General features: G+C 42.4%; 1 protein-coding gene and 1 non-coding gene across 5 annotated transcripts in view; both read left to right on the top strand.

Moving 5' to 3' along the window:
* Window positions 1-7,942, top strand: part of CUPIN1 (cupin superfamily member 1) — a 44,270-nt gene extending 36,328 nt beyond the window's left edge. For 2 of the 4 annotated variants that reach the window (XR_009492655.1, XR_009492654.1), the window contains exons 11-12: window positions 5,586-5,863; window positions 7,512-7,942. The gene's annotated coding sequence lies outside the window, so the exon portion shown is untranslated. Of the gene's footprint in view, window positions 1-5,585; window positions 5,864-7,511 lie in introns of those variants that run through there. The other 2 variants (XM_059880747.1, XM_059880749.1) reach the window with 1 other exon arrangement.
* A 4,727-nt stretch (window positions 7,943-12,669) lies between these two features.
* On the top strand, window positions 12,670-12,776 carry LOC112444239 (U6 spliceosomal RNA). The gene has a single exon (XR_003032493.1). It is a non-coding gene; the product is annotated as a U6 spliceosomal RNA (small nuclear RNA).
* The last annotated feature ends 1,396 nt before the right edge of the window (window positions 12,777-14,172 follow it).

Consider the following 14,172-nt stretch of genomic DNA (forward strand, 5'->3'; position numbering starts at 1 on the left):
TTGAGGCCTTGCTATAAAATATGTGTAGAAAATTTGAATTTATTTTGTACGACGGGTTTAGGGACAGTTGCTAGTAAGAATATTATGATCTGAACGATGGATTAGATGTAGGGCTGAGGTCCAAACACCAGTCACACATCCACAATAGGCATCTAAGAAATCAATATGAACTCAAATTAGTATCTGAAGCCTTTCCCCAAAGTACCTTTGTTTAACGGAGTGAAAATCCCCATCCATTAAGTGTCATGGGTCAGATTACTCTGTCACCTGCAATGACATCACCACAACTGTCTGGAATGCCACATGGCTTATACTGTGTTTTGGAAAATTCTTGATTGTGGTGACCCCACTTCCTTCATCAAAGCCCCTTCCCATGTGCTGCTTGTTGGGAAGCCCAGTACAAAATAGCTGGTTGGAGGAAGTCCTTGGGAAAATGGCGAAGGGCCAGAAGTACCCCAGCTTGGTGCTGTGGGCAGAAAAACATCTCCTGCCTTTGGTTATGCCCGGTGCCAAGATTTAATAATAAATATTAAGGATGTTGCTTGAGAAAACGGGTTATGGGATAAGCACATGGATCACTTAGAGCGTGCTGTCCTTGAAATAGTTTTACTGATTAGGTGTTAACCCCGTATGCGCTCTGCTGGCTGTATACCCTAAGCTCTTTGTTCCTGCTTCTATAAAAAGGTTTGACTGCAGAAATAAACTTGTCAGTCCTTGCAAGAGACTGTCCCAGTGTCATTCAGGTTCGTCGCTTCTAAGTTCCGGGGAGAAAATCCCCAACAAGTGGCGCCACAAACAGGGACTTGAAAGGAAGGCTGAACAAAGCGACGAGCCCCTGCAGAAAGAGGTAGGCAGGATGGGACAACATAGCAGTAAAATTCCTTTCATTTCTATAATGCATCATTTTTTGAAACAAAATGGTGTTAATGTTTCAAGAGATCAGTTGAACGACTGCTATCATATTTTACTGGAACAATTCATGGTTCCCAGAAGAGGGGACACTCAATCTAGACATATAGAAAAGGGTTAAAAATAATGTTTTGCGAGCATATCGGCAAGGGTTACATGGTCACTCATACGGGCTATCATAGAACAAATTGAAGGGCATAACGTTGATTTGGAAGTAAAAAACTATTCAATCTTTACATGAATATGAGCATAAGGAACAAGATATACAAGGTGCTTTGAAATATACGAATGTTATGCTCAATCAGACACAATCCTTAGAAAAACAACTTAGAGACATATATATAGGATGTGTCAAAACTGAAGCCACTTAGAACAGAGGTCATTTCATTCAATGGACAGCCCAAATCTGAGGTTTTTCCTTCTGCTCCGCCTGTAACAGCAATTGCTAACTTTCCTCGTACTAATCATTTCACTCCTCCTCGGGAGATGCCTGCTTGCGCTTTCGCTTTCCCAATGCAATTTAATCAACCTGCCCAAGGCCAAAATACTTGGGCTAATCTAGATTTTGGCATGTTGTCTAGCTTTAAGAAAGCATGCACTCTGTATGGACCTACTTCTCCTTACTGTATGGAATTTCTCGGAGGATGGGCTGACCATTGGATGTCATATGATTTTTTCAAATAGCAAAGATAATTCAAAATCCTCAGCAATTATTTCAGTGGCAAATATGGGTTAATGATGAGGCCCAACAAATGCTGATTGACCAGCAATCTCATGGTAACCCTGCCACTTTAACCTATGATAGACTCACCGGAACAAGAGCCATGGCCAATCTGATTGCACAATTAGCTAATATTACCTCTCAGATGTTACATTTTATTAAAGAAACTGCCTGCAGGGCATGGGCAAAAGTTAATAGCGCTAACTTTGATGGTTCATTTGTTAAGATTATTCAAGGACATGAGGAGGAATATTCTCAATTTATAGGAAAATTAAAGGATGCAGTTGAGAAATCTATTAAGGATGTGACTTTACAAAATATTATTTTAAAACAACTTGCTTTTGAAAATACTAATGAGGAATGTCGATCCGTGCTCAGATCAATTCGAGAGACTGGCTCTCTCATGGAATATTTGAAAGCATGTAGGGATATTGGATCTATGTCCCATAGAGCAAAATTGGCAGCATTGGAAACCTTTAATGTACAGAAAGCTGCTAATGCCAAATGTTTTAACTGTGGGAAGCCCGGCCATATGAAAAAACAATGTCACATGCCAACACAGGCCGGAAAAAATAATACTACTTCTAATAAGAAGAGGCCCCCAGGAGTATGTCCAGGATGTAAAAAGGGGTTCCATTGGCTGAATGAATGTCATCCTAAATTTGATAAGGATGGAAACACTTTGAACCCCGGTGCACAACAAAAACAACAGGGAAACTGATAAAGGGTCATCCTCTAGCCCCACTACAAAAGGAGGACCTAACGTTATGACGCCACAAGCAGCTACATCTAAGAGTGATATACCTAGTCCTTAGGATATGGAACTAATAGAATTATACAGCCCCCACAAAGTTCCCACTGGATATTATGGCCCGATTCCACCCGGGACAGTGGGACTGATTTTGGGACGTAGTAGCTGCACAATGAGAGGTTTAGTGGTATTGACTGGTGTTGTGGATGAAGATTATGAAGGGGAAATACATGTTATGGTAAATGTTGTGAAAATGGGAAATGTATACTTACAAAAAGGGGAACGTTTTGCACAATTATTACTTTTGCCATATGTCAAACCAATGAAGGCATCTGATAAAGTTCGGCAGGGAGGCTTTGGCAGTACCAACCTTACAGCTGCACTATCCACCTTATTAAAGGAACATCAGAAACCCATGCTTACTTTATGCATATGGGGAAAAAATTTCACAGGCATGTTAGATACCGGAGCTAACATTTCAATCATTAGAGCTGCAGAGTGGCCCCTTGATTGGGGTAAGGTTGTGGCTCCTTCTAGACTATTAGGAGTGGGTGAAGCTGATGCCACACAAACTTTTGTCAATGCATCCTATTTACAAGTGTATGGCCCTGATCAAATTGTAGTTTATCTTGAACCATATATTACTAATATCCCTATCAATTTATGGGGACAGGATTTTCTTGAACAAACGAAAGCCACAATTTCTTTAAATGAACCTTTTTAATGGGGGCCATTGAGTTAACACCACTGCCTCTCGATTGGGAATCTGATACCCCAGTATGGACACCTCAATGGCCCCTAACTAAAGAAAAATTGGCAGCTCTTACGCAATTAGTAAATGAACAATTACAAAAAGCTCATATAGAACCTTCATTTTCCCCGTGGAATTCCCCTGTTTTTGTAATAAAAAAGAAATCAGGAAAATGGCAAATGTTCATAGATTTAAGAAATGTTAATAATACCATGTTACCTATGGGGCCCTTACAACCCGGATTGCCCTCCCCTTCTATGGTACCAAAAGGATGGTCTGTAGTTATCATTGACTTACAAGACTGCTTTTTTACTATACCTCTGCACCCTAAAGATAGAAAACGTTTTGCCTTTTTAGTTCCTTCTATAAATCACATGGCTCCTGTTAAAAGATTTCAATAGAAGGTGCTACCTCAGGGAATGATGAACTCTCCTACTGTTTGCCAATATCTCATATCTGTTTTATTACAACCTATTAGACATAAATGTCCTATTGCATTTATAATTCATTACATGGATGATATACTTCTTTCTATGGAATCTGAACTCTGTTTGCAACAGTTATACAATGAAGTTACTACTACTCTTCAAAATCATGGCCTGCTTGTTGTGCCAGATAAAATTCAATGGAAAGCATCCTTTAATTATTTAGGACATGTTATGGAAGAATCTAAAATCAAACCTCAAAAAATTCAAGTTTCTGTGCAATCTCTACACATGCTGAATGATTTTCAAAAATTGCTAGGAGATATTAATTGGCTGCGGCCATCTATTGGCATCCCCACCTATGCCTTACAAAATCTATTTAAAATTTTAGAGGGATCCCCTGACCCTAATAGTCCTAGGCAACTAACAAAAGAGGCCAAAGAAGAACTGGCCTTAGTGAAGAAACGCATTCAACAATCTTTTTCAACTCGGCTAGATTATGATCAACCAGTTTCTTTATATATATTCCCCACTGAACATTCGCCCACTGCAATTATAGCTCAACATAGCCCAATAGAATGGGTATATTTACACACTAAACAGTCTTAAAAAATTGTATCATATATTGAGAAAATAGGGCACTTAATTGTGTCAGGAAGACGCCATGTACAAACTTTGACTGGATTTGATCCATATGCAATACACATTCCCTTGACAAAAAAGGAATTGCAAATTGCCTTACAATATAACTTGACCATGCAAATGGCATTAAATGATTTTCAAAATGTTATCTCATTTCATTTGCCAAAAGGAAAATTATGGGACTTTCTACAATGTACTGAATTCATTGTAACTAATATCATTGCATCCCAGCCTATTTCCAATGCACCCACCTATTTCATTGATGGCAACAAGAAAGGCATAGCAGGGACTGTCGGCCCTGATATCAAAGAGAAATTACCCACTACCTATTCTTCAGTACAAAGAGTTGAGTTGTATGCTTTATATGCTCTTTTGTCGCTTCAACAGTTATCCTTCAACGTATATACTGATTCCAAATACCTTGCTTCCCGTTTTCCTGATTTTGTTACTGCCTTTTTATACAACCTAGATGAACTACAACTCTCTTTTCACAGACTCAAGCTTTAATTCGCTCACGTACGGAACCTTTCTTTATTGCACATATACGTGCTCATTCAGGTTTACCTGGCCCTCTGGTTACAGGAAATGATGCTATTGACAGGCTTATAGCTCCCATTTTTACATCTGCCAGTGACGAACATGCTAATCTTCATACCAATGCTAATAGATTGCACTCTAAATACCATATTCCTCTCGCTGAAGCATGGCATATTATTAAAACCTGTGATGTCTGTGCCCCTCTGCATTTATGGACTACGATTTCAAGAATTAATCCCCGGGGGCAACTAGGGGGCAACTGATTTCCTTCAGCAATCTGACTTCATCACTGCTCCTTAGGAAAGTTTTCTTTGCTTTTTGTCTCAGTTGATACATTTTCCGACTTTATCTGGACAATACCTATCTCTTCAGAATCCAGCAAACACGCCATTTCTGCACTCTTACTCACCTTCCCCGTTATGGGGATTCCTTCAGTCCTGAAAACAGACAATGGGCCTGCATTTACCTCGCACTCGTTTCGTTCATTTTTATCAGAATGGAACATAACACACATTACAGGAATACCCTATAATCCTCAGGGTCAAGCCATTATTGAAAGAGCCTACCGCACCCTAAAAACTCATTTATTAAAACAGAAAGGGGGAATATGGAAGAGGAGATACACTTCTTATCCTATGAACCCTCAATTATTATTATCTTTAACTCTTTATTCCCTAAATTTGTTAAACTTAACAAAAAATAATTCTGACACTCGTGCAGATAGACATTTTGCAGAAGACAAAAACAGCAAATTAGAAATCAATACACCAATATGGTATAAGCAATTTAATCAGTGGCTGCCAGGAATCTTATGACTCCTAGGCAAGGGTTATGGTCTTGTCATTGCAGATGGAGAAGAAATCTGGGTTCCCCTTCGCCATGTCCATTACGGAGAGGGACCCCAAGACCGGACTCCCTTGGGAAGTGACGAAGTTGACGCGAAGGGTCTCGTCGATGACCCTGGAGGAGCCAATGAGGAAACGCCATCGTCTGAATCCTTACCTGACATGGGCTCAAGGGAAAAACATGACTCGTCAGGCTGAGCAGACACTGAAGAGTACTGGAACTTCTATGACTCCAGATAAGCTGTTTCTGCCAATGTTAGCTATTCTTTCCTCTTCCTCTGGGTAAGTGCAGAATATGTTTATTGGGCATACATACCCAACCCACCACTTCTCTCCATAGTGGATTGGGTAGATAAAGCCCCTATGATCTTTACTAATGATAGCATGCATTTTCCAAGTCCCTGGTCCATAAAGCAACCAATTCATGAAGAAGATGAGGGAAAACCAATCAACATTTCCGTGGAATTCAAAACCTTGCCTATCTGTTTCGGATCTCACCCCCTTTGCATGATTATTTTCACACAATGGTGGGCATACTCTGCCAACAGTGGGACTGCTTTGCGTCTGGGAATGTTTGCTACGGCATCTTTCTTACTTAATGGCTCCGAGCAACATTGTCCAGGCCAGATAGCCAACTATTCGAACTCGCTTTTTCAACCAGAGGAACCTTCATGTCATACTGTATCTTGGAGAAGAAAACAGGAGATACAACTGTTACACTGGTCTGATTGTTGAGGCCAATTTGGGAAAGTTTCTATAATTCAGCAAAATCATACTAATCATACATTCAAATTTGTTGACTGGGGACCTCATGGGTTGTTTGTAAACTATCCTGAAGAACAGGAGGAACATCATAACTGCTCCTGGTTTAATAGATCAAGCATTGGAGGTTTTCATAAATCTAAGACAAATTTCTGGACTAATAAGGACATATTGCTGAATTGGTATAATGGGGGCTTATCATCCCCATGACCCAGGATTGTCATCCCCATTGTGGGGCCAGAGCGATGGCACATTTGGAAAATTCCAGCAGCCTTAGAGCACTTCACTAGTGTTTATGGGACTGTGGGTGTGTTTCGTCCTTCTAATTATACCTTCCTATACAATAGTACTGGCTATATTCAATCATGTGTTCACCTTCCATATTTGTTTATTGTAGGGCATTTTGATATTGACTTATCGACCAAGATTGTCAATTGTACTGCATGTGTATTGTATACCTGCCTTAATCACACCATTTCATATCACAATGCTAGCATTGCGCTAGTTAAACAAAAATCTGAGTTATGGCTTCCCGTAAACTTAACTGAGCCTTGGACTGATCCTGTATTTCTTTCTGTATTGTTGAAAACTGGACTTAGGCGATCTAAACGCATCATTGGGTGGATTGTTGCAGGCATCTTAAGCCTTATCTCCATTGTGACTGTAGGAACTTTGTCCGGTATGGCTTTACATAATTCTATACAAAATCATGATTTTATCACTGCTTGGCACAAAGACTCTCATGATCTTTGGACTTGACAAGCTCAAATAGATCAGCAATTACAAACATGAATTAATGAGTTACGAACTGTGATTATCCACTTAGGAGATCAAATGCAGCAACTGACCTTCCAAACACGTATACGTTGTCACTGGAATTTTACTTCTTTTTGTCTGACTAACATGCCCTATAATAGCACTGAATATCCTTGGGATAAAGTTAAAGCGCATTTGCAGGATCTCACAGATAACTCAAGTTTAGACATCAATTTGTTGAAACAACAAGTTGCTAATTTTCAAGTTAAGGTACCTAAGGAATTGTACAGCACTCAATTTTATGATACTTTAACCAAAACCCTATCGTCTCTAGACCCTAAAACTTGGTTTTCAGGAAGCAACATTTTTATATATGTATTAATCACCCTGCTTTTTTTGTCATTGCTTATAGGATATAGATGTCTCTACTCAAGACTCCATGCCTCTCACAACGGAGTCTAACTAGCAGCTGCCATGCTTAAATTAAAAACAAAAGGAGGATATGTTGGGAAGCCCAGTACAAAAGCGCGGTTGGAGGAAGTCCTTGGGAAAATGGCAAAGGGCCAGAAGTACCCCGGCTTGGTGCTGCGGGCAGAAAAACATCTCCTGCCTCTGGTTATGTCCGGCGCCAAGATTTAATAATAAATATTAAGGATGTTGCTTGAGAAAATGGGTTATGGGATAAGCACATGGGTCACTTAGAGCGCGCTGTCCTTGAAATAGTTTTACTGATTAGATGTTAACCCCGTACGTGCTCTGCTGGCTCTATACCCTAAGCTGTTTGTTCCTGCTTCTATAAAAAGGCTTGACTGCAGAAATAAACTTGTCAGTCCTTGCAAGAGACTGTCCGAGTGTCATTCTTTCAGGTTCGTCGCTTCCAAGTTCCGGGGAGAAAATCCCAAACACTGCTATACTCTCTGCCTTCCTGATTCTCACTATTGCTTGACTTCACCCTACAGCCATATTCAGGAAGGTTGTAAGAGAGAAAGAGACCTTCAGAGCTGGGAAGGGACCAGCTAGTCCAGTAATTCCAAGCTGTGCTCCTGTGGTGCCTAAGCATCTGCACAGAGTTGGGACTCAGAGCAGAGGTGAACCAAACTGGGGTCTGCTCAAAGCCCTTACCAGCTTTCACCTGCCCTGCTTCAAACAAATCAGTAAAAGGTTTGAAACTCAGTGACCTAGGCCAGTTGCTTTCCTTTCCAAGTAAGGAAATTAGAGCTTGAAGAGCTGACTTCCTAGATATAAAGTGCTTGAGTGTGGTAGTGACAGAACTGTTTTAGAAATGGGTAATTTCTAGGAACCAGAAGTTCAACCCTCGCTAATGAAGGAGTGAGTTAAAAGGTAACTTTGTAAAGTTTTGGTTTCCTCTGGAGATTTTAACCTTTGGTATGGACCTAACAGAATCAGAAGATATTAAGAAGAGGTGACAAGAATACACAGAAGAACTGTACAAAAAAGATCTTCACGACCCATATAATCACGATGGTGTGATCACTGACCTAGAGCCAGATATTCTGGAATGTGAAGTCAAGTGGGCCTTAGAAACCATCACTATGAACAAAGCTAGTGGAGGTGATGGAATTCCAGTTGAGCTATTTCAAATCCTGAAAGATGATGCTGTGAAAGTGCTGCACTCAATATGCCAGCAAATTTGGAAAACTCTGCAGTGGCCACAGGACTGGAAAAGGTCAGTTTTCATTCCAATCCTAAAGAAAGGCAATGCCAAAGAATGCTCAAACTACCACACAATTGCACTCATCTTACACGCTAGCAAAGTAATGCTCAAAATTCTCCAAGCCAGGCTTCAGCAATACGTGAACCGTGAACTTCCAGATATTCAAGCTGGTTTTAGAAAAGGCAGAGGAACCAGAGACCAAATTGCCAAACATCCGCTGGATCATCGAAAAAGTAAGAGGGTTCCAGAAAAACATCTATTTCTGCTTTATTGACTATGCCAAAGCCTTTGACCTTGTGGATCACAATAAACTGTGGAAAATTCTGAGGGAGATGGGAATACCAGACCACCTGATCTGCCTCTTGAGAAACCTATATGCAGGTCAGGAAGCAACAGTTAGAACTGGGCATGGAACAACAAACTGGTTCCAAATAGGAAAAGGAGTACGTCAAGGCTGTATATTGTCACCCTGCTTATTTAACTTCTATGCAGAGTATATCATGAGAAACGCTGGACTGGAAGAAACACAAGCTGGAATCAAGATTGCCGGGAGAAATATCAATCACTTCAGATATGCAGATGACACCACCCTTATGGCAGAAAGTGAAGAGGAACTACAAAGCCTCTTGATGAACGTGAAAGAGGAGAGTGAAAAAGTTGGCTTAAAGCTCAACATTCAGAAAACGAAGATCATGGCATCTGGTCCCGTCACTTCATGGGAAATAGATGGGGAAACAGTGGAAACAGTGTCAGACTTTATTTTTTTGGGCTCCAAAATCACTGCAGATGGTGACTGCAGCCATGAAATTAAAAGACGCTTACTCCTTGGAAGGAAAGTTATGACCAACCTAGATAGCATATTCAAAAGCAGAGACATTACTTTGCCAGCAAAGGTCCATCTAGTCAAGGCTATGGTTTTTCCAGTGGTCATGCATGGATGTGAGAGTTGGACTGTGAAGAAAGCTGAGCGCCGAAGAACAGATGCTTTTGAACTGTGGTGTTGGAGAAGACTCTTGAGAGTCCCTTGAACTGCAAGGAGATCCAACCAGTCCATTCTAAAGGAAATCAGTCCTGGGTGTTCATTGGAAGGACTGATGCTGAAACCGAAACTCCAATACTTTGGCAACCTGATGTGAAGAGCTGACTCACCTGAAAAGACTCTGATGCTGGGAGGGATTGGGGGCAGGAGGAAAAGGGGATGACAGAGGATGAGATGGCTGAATGGCATCACTGACTCGATGGACGTGAGTCTGGGTGAACTCCGGGAGTTGGTGATGGACAGGGAGGCCTGGCGTGCTGCAATTCTTGGGGTCGCAAAGAGTCAGACACGACTGAGTGACTGAACTGAACTGAACTGAAGGATATGCTTGCCACCTTCTTTGGATTCTCTGTTTTGGGAACACAACCTTAGAGAATTGTACATGCTCTTTCAGGAAAAAATTCAATAGCAACTTTAAACTAGTGCTTCTCCTGGCAATGTGAGGCTAAACATGGGCTACTATGGCAAAGACTGTGACTTTAGGCCTATCTTTAGTGTAAAGCTCCTTTTTCACACTTTAGAGAAGGCTGTGATGAAATGATATTGACATTTTTTTTTGACAGTGAAGTTGCTCAGTCTTGTCCAACTCTTTGCGACCCCATGGACTGTAGCCTACAAGGCCCTTTCATCCATGGAATTTTCCAGGCAAGAGTACTGGAGTGGGTTGCCGTTTCCTTCAACAGAAGATCTTCCCAACCCAGGGATCAAACCCGGGTCTCCCACATTTTAGGCAGACGCTTTACCGTCTGAGCCACCAGGGAAGTCCGATGAAATGATAAGCATGCCTAATCCACGTCCCTAGTTCCCAGATGGCAGCTTGACTTGTGATGGTGCTGGAAATCTGCTGTCACCCCTCCCCCTGCCTAAACTCATCTCTCCTTTAGACCCTCCCTCTCCAACCCTAGACTTATCAACAGTCTGCCTGACATTTGCATTTGCTTGTCTAGGAAACATCTCAAATTCACATGACAAAAGGTGAATTTCTGGTCTTCTCTCCCAAGTCAATTCCATTTGAACATTTTTCATCTTGGTTAATGGCAACTTTTCCAGGCTTCCCAAGTAGCGCTCGTGGTAAAGAACATGCTTGCCAATGCAGGAGACTCAAGAGACCCAGGTTTGATCCCTAGGTCAGGAAGATCCCCTAAAGTAGGAAATGGCACCCCACTCCAGTATTCTTGCCTGGAAAAGTCCATGGGCAGAGGAGCCTGGCAGGCTGTGGTCCATGGGGCTGCAAAGAGTCCAACACAACTGAGCAACTGAGCACATGTCATACATCATGCCACAGTGGCAACTCTGTCCTTCTGCTTACTCAGGCCAAGATGCTCAGAGTCATCTTGCTCCTGTCTCACATCCTCTGTCCACTCTATATCTGACGAGTTCTCACTCCCTCCACTGCTATCACCTCGGACTAAGCCACTATCATTTCCTGTCCTATTTAGTTTGAGTTTCTTAACTTGGCTTTCTTTCTGCCTATAACTCTTGCTTTCAGTCTATTCTTGGAGTGGTCAGAGAGGTCCTTTTTATAAGTAAGGCAGGTCATGTCATCCTTTCTTCAAGACACTCCCCATCTCACTCAGAAGTTAAAAGATCTTCCTCCTCCAACCCCTACCCTCTTCCATATCCCACTTCTCCAAGCCACACCTGTCCAAGCTGCCCCCAAGTCCCTCCATACCCTTCCTTTTCCATGGTCACTGCTTCTGTGCCTCATCCCCGTAACTTCTCTGGCCTTAAGGCTCCACTACTCTTGTTCCTCCTGGTCACTCCACTCTAGCCACACCAGCCTCTGGGCTGAGCCTCAAACACTCTTGGCATGCTTCAGAATTAGACCATTTACTGGTGGTCCCCTCTGCATGGGTCGCTCCAGTCAGATTTCTAACTCCCTCACAATTTCAGGGCTTTGTTCCAATGTCCCTTTCTCAATAATCATCCTTGCTAAATCATCAGGGAACTGCAAATAAAAACCACAATGAGATATCACCTCATACCTGTCAGAATGGCTATCGCCAAAAAGGACACAACAAATGCTGGTGAAGATGTGGAGAAAAGGGAACCCTCTACACTGTTGGTGAGTGTAAATTGGTGCAGCCACTGTGAAAAACAGTATGGAGATTTCCCAAAAAACTAAAAATGAAACTACCGTATCACTTGGAAATGTCCCCCCCCCCCCCACGCCAAAACAAAACACTAACTTGAAAAGATACTACCCCAATGTGTTCATCAGTTCAGGTCAGTTCAGTCGCTCAGTCGTGTCTGACTCTTTGTGACTCCATGAACCTCGGCACACCAGGCCTCCCTGTCCATCACCAGCTCCCGGAGTTTACTCAAACTCATGTCCATGGAGTTGGTGATCCATCCAACCATCTCATCCTCTGTCGTCCCCTTCTCCTCTCGTCTTCAATCTTTCCCAGCATCAGAGTCTTTTCCAATGAGTCAGCCCTTTGCATCAGGTGGCCAAATGTTCATAGCAGCCTGATTTACAACTGCCAAGATTTGGAAGCAAACTAAGAGTCCATCAACAGATGAGTGTACAAAGAAGATATGGTATATATTCAAAGGAATACTACTCAACCATAAAAAGGAACAAAAATATGCGGTTTGCAGCAACATAAATGGACTCAGAGGGCACTATGCCAAGTGAAGTAGGTCATACAGAGAAGACCCAATACTGTACACTATCACTTTTATAGAGAATCAAAAAAATACAGCTAACTAATGAATATTAACAAAGAAGCAGACACAGATATAGACAACTAGTGATTACTAGTGGGGAGAAGAAAGGAGAGTAAGAGAGAAAAGCTATTAGGTATAAAATAATCTATGAGGATATATTGTACATTGCAGGGAATACAGCCAACATTCATATAACTAAAAATGGGATATAACCAATTGGAACGATACAGAGAAGATTAGCATGGCCCCTGCGCAAGCATGACATGCAAATTCGTGAAGCGTTCCATATTTAAAATTAAAAAAAATTGTGACTCATATTATTTGTTGTTGTTCAGTTGCTCAGTCATGTCCGACTCTTTGAGAACCCATGGACTGCAGCTTGCCAGGCTTCCCTGTCCATCACGATCTCCCAGGGTTGCTCAAACTCATGTCCATTGAGTCAGTGATGCCATCCAACCATCTCATCCTCTGTTGCCTCCTTCTCCTCCTGCCCTCCATCTTTCACAGCATCAAGGTCTTTTCTAAGGAGTCGGCTCTTTGCATCAGGTGGCCAAAGTATTGGAGCTTCAGTTTCAGCATCAGTCCTTCCAATGAATGTTCAAGGTTGATTTCCTTTAAGATTGACTGCTTTGATCTCCTTGCTGTTCAAGGCACTATCAGGAGTTTTCTCCAATACCACATTACATTATACCCCTGTGATATATATATATTCAACAGCAGTTATCAGTTCAGTTCAGTTCATTTGCTCAGTCCAGTCCGACTCTTTTGCCATACTTCAATTAAAAAATAATTTTAAAAGTTTAAAAAGAAAATAAATAATTCTAGCTAAACAGGAAAAATCCTGCCACCCACAAATGTCTCTCCCTACCCATTCCTGTCTGTGGATAAGCACAGCGGTGTGTCCAGAGAGAGACCAGCGGTAGAACACGGGGAACTCTCTTGAGACCCCCGATGCCCGGAAGCTGCATGGGAAACGCTGTCGCTCCCGGTGCCCTGGCAGGGGGCGAAGGCAGCTAGAAGCCAAGTGATGGAGAGAGGCCCCTGGGAGTCTGTCAGCGCCCGGCAGCCTTGCTTAGAGGATCTGAGAGGCCGAAATCACTGAACGGGTAGGCACTGTTAGCCGGCTGGCTTCAAGCACTTGCTCTGAACCATGAGAACCAGTTTTACACCTGTCCCTGGGCTGGCGCTGGAGAGGCTTAGTGACTGAGATGTAGCGGCGCACAGGGACCCGGCATCCTGCCTCCTCAGTGCAGGCGGGAGCGTGGGGTCCTCTGAAAATGGCGGGAAAGCTCTGAGAGGGGCCCACAGGCTGACACCTCACAGAGGGAGGGTCCAGACAGCATCTCCAGACAGGTGATGGTTGACAGCAAGGAGCGTTTGAGCAAGTGATGCTGGGTTAGTAAATTGCCTCACTTGTTAAATTAAAAAAAAAAAAAGAATTTATTTTTTTAAAAAAGGAAAAAAGGAACAACTGGGTTCAAATCAGTTCAGTTCAGTTCAGTTGCTCAGTCGTGTCCGACTCTGCAACCCCATGAATTGCAGCATGCCAGGCCTCCCTATCCATCACCAAGTCCCAGAGTTCACTCAAACTCATGTCCATTGAGTCGGTGATGCCCTCCAGCCATCTCATCCTCTGTCGTCCCCTTCTCCTCCTGCCCCCAATCCCTCCCAGCATCAGAGTCTTTTCCA

Source organism: Bos taurus, chromosome 24 (genome assembly GCF_002263795.3).
Source record: "Bos taurus isolate L1 Dominette 01449 registration number 42190680 breed Hereford chromosome 24, ARS-UCD2.0, whole genome shotgun sequence".
Taxonomy (NCBI): domain Eukaryota; kingdom Metazoa; phylum Chordata; class Mammalia; order Artiodactyla; family Bovidae; genus Bos; species Bos taurus.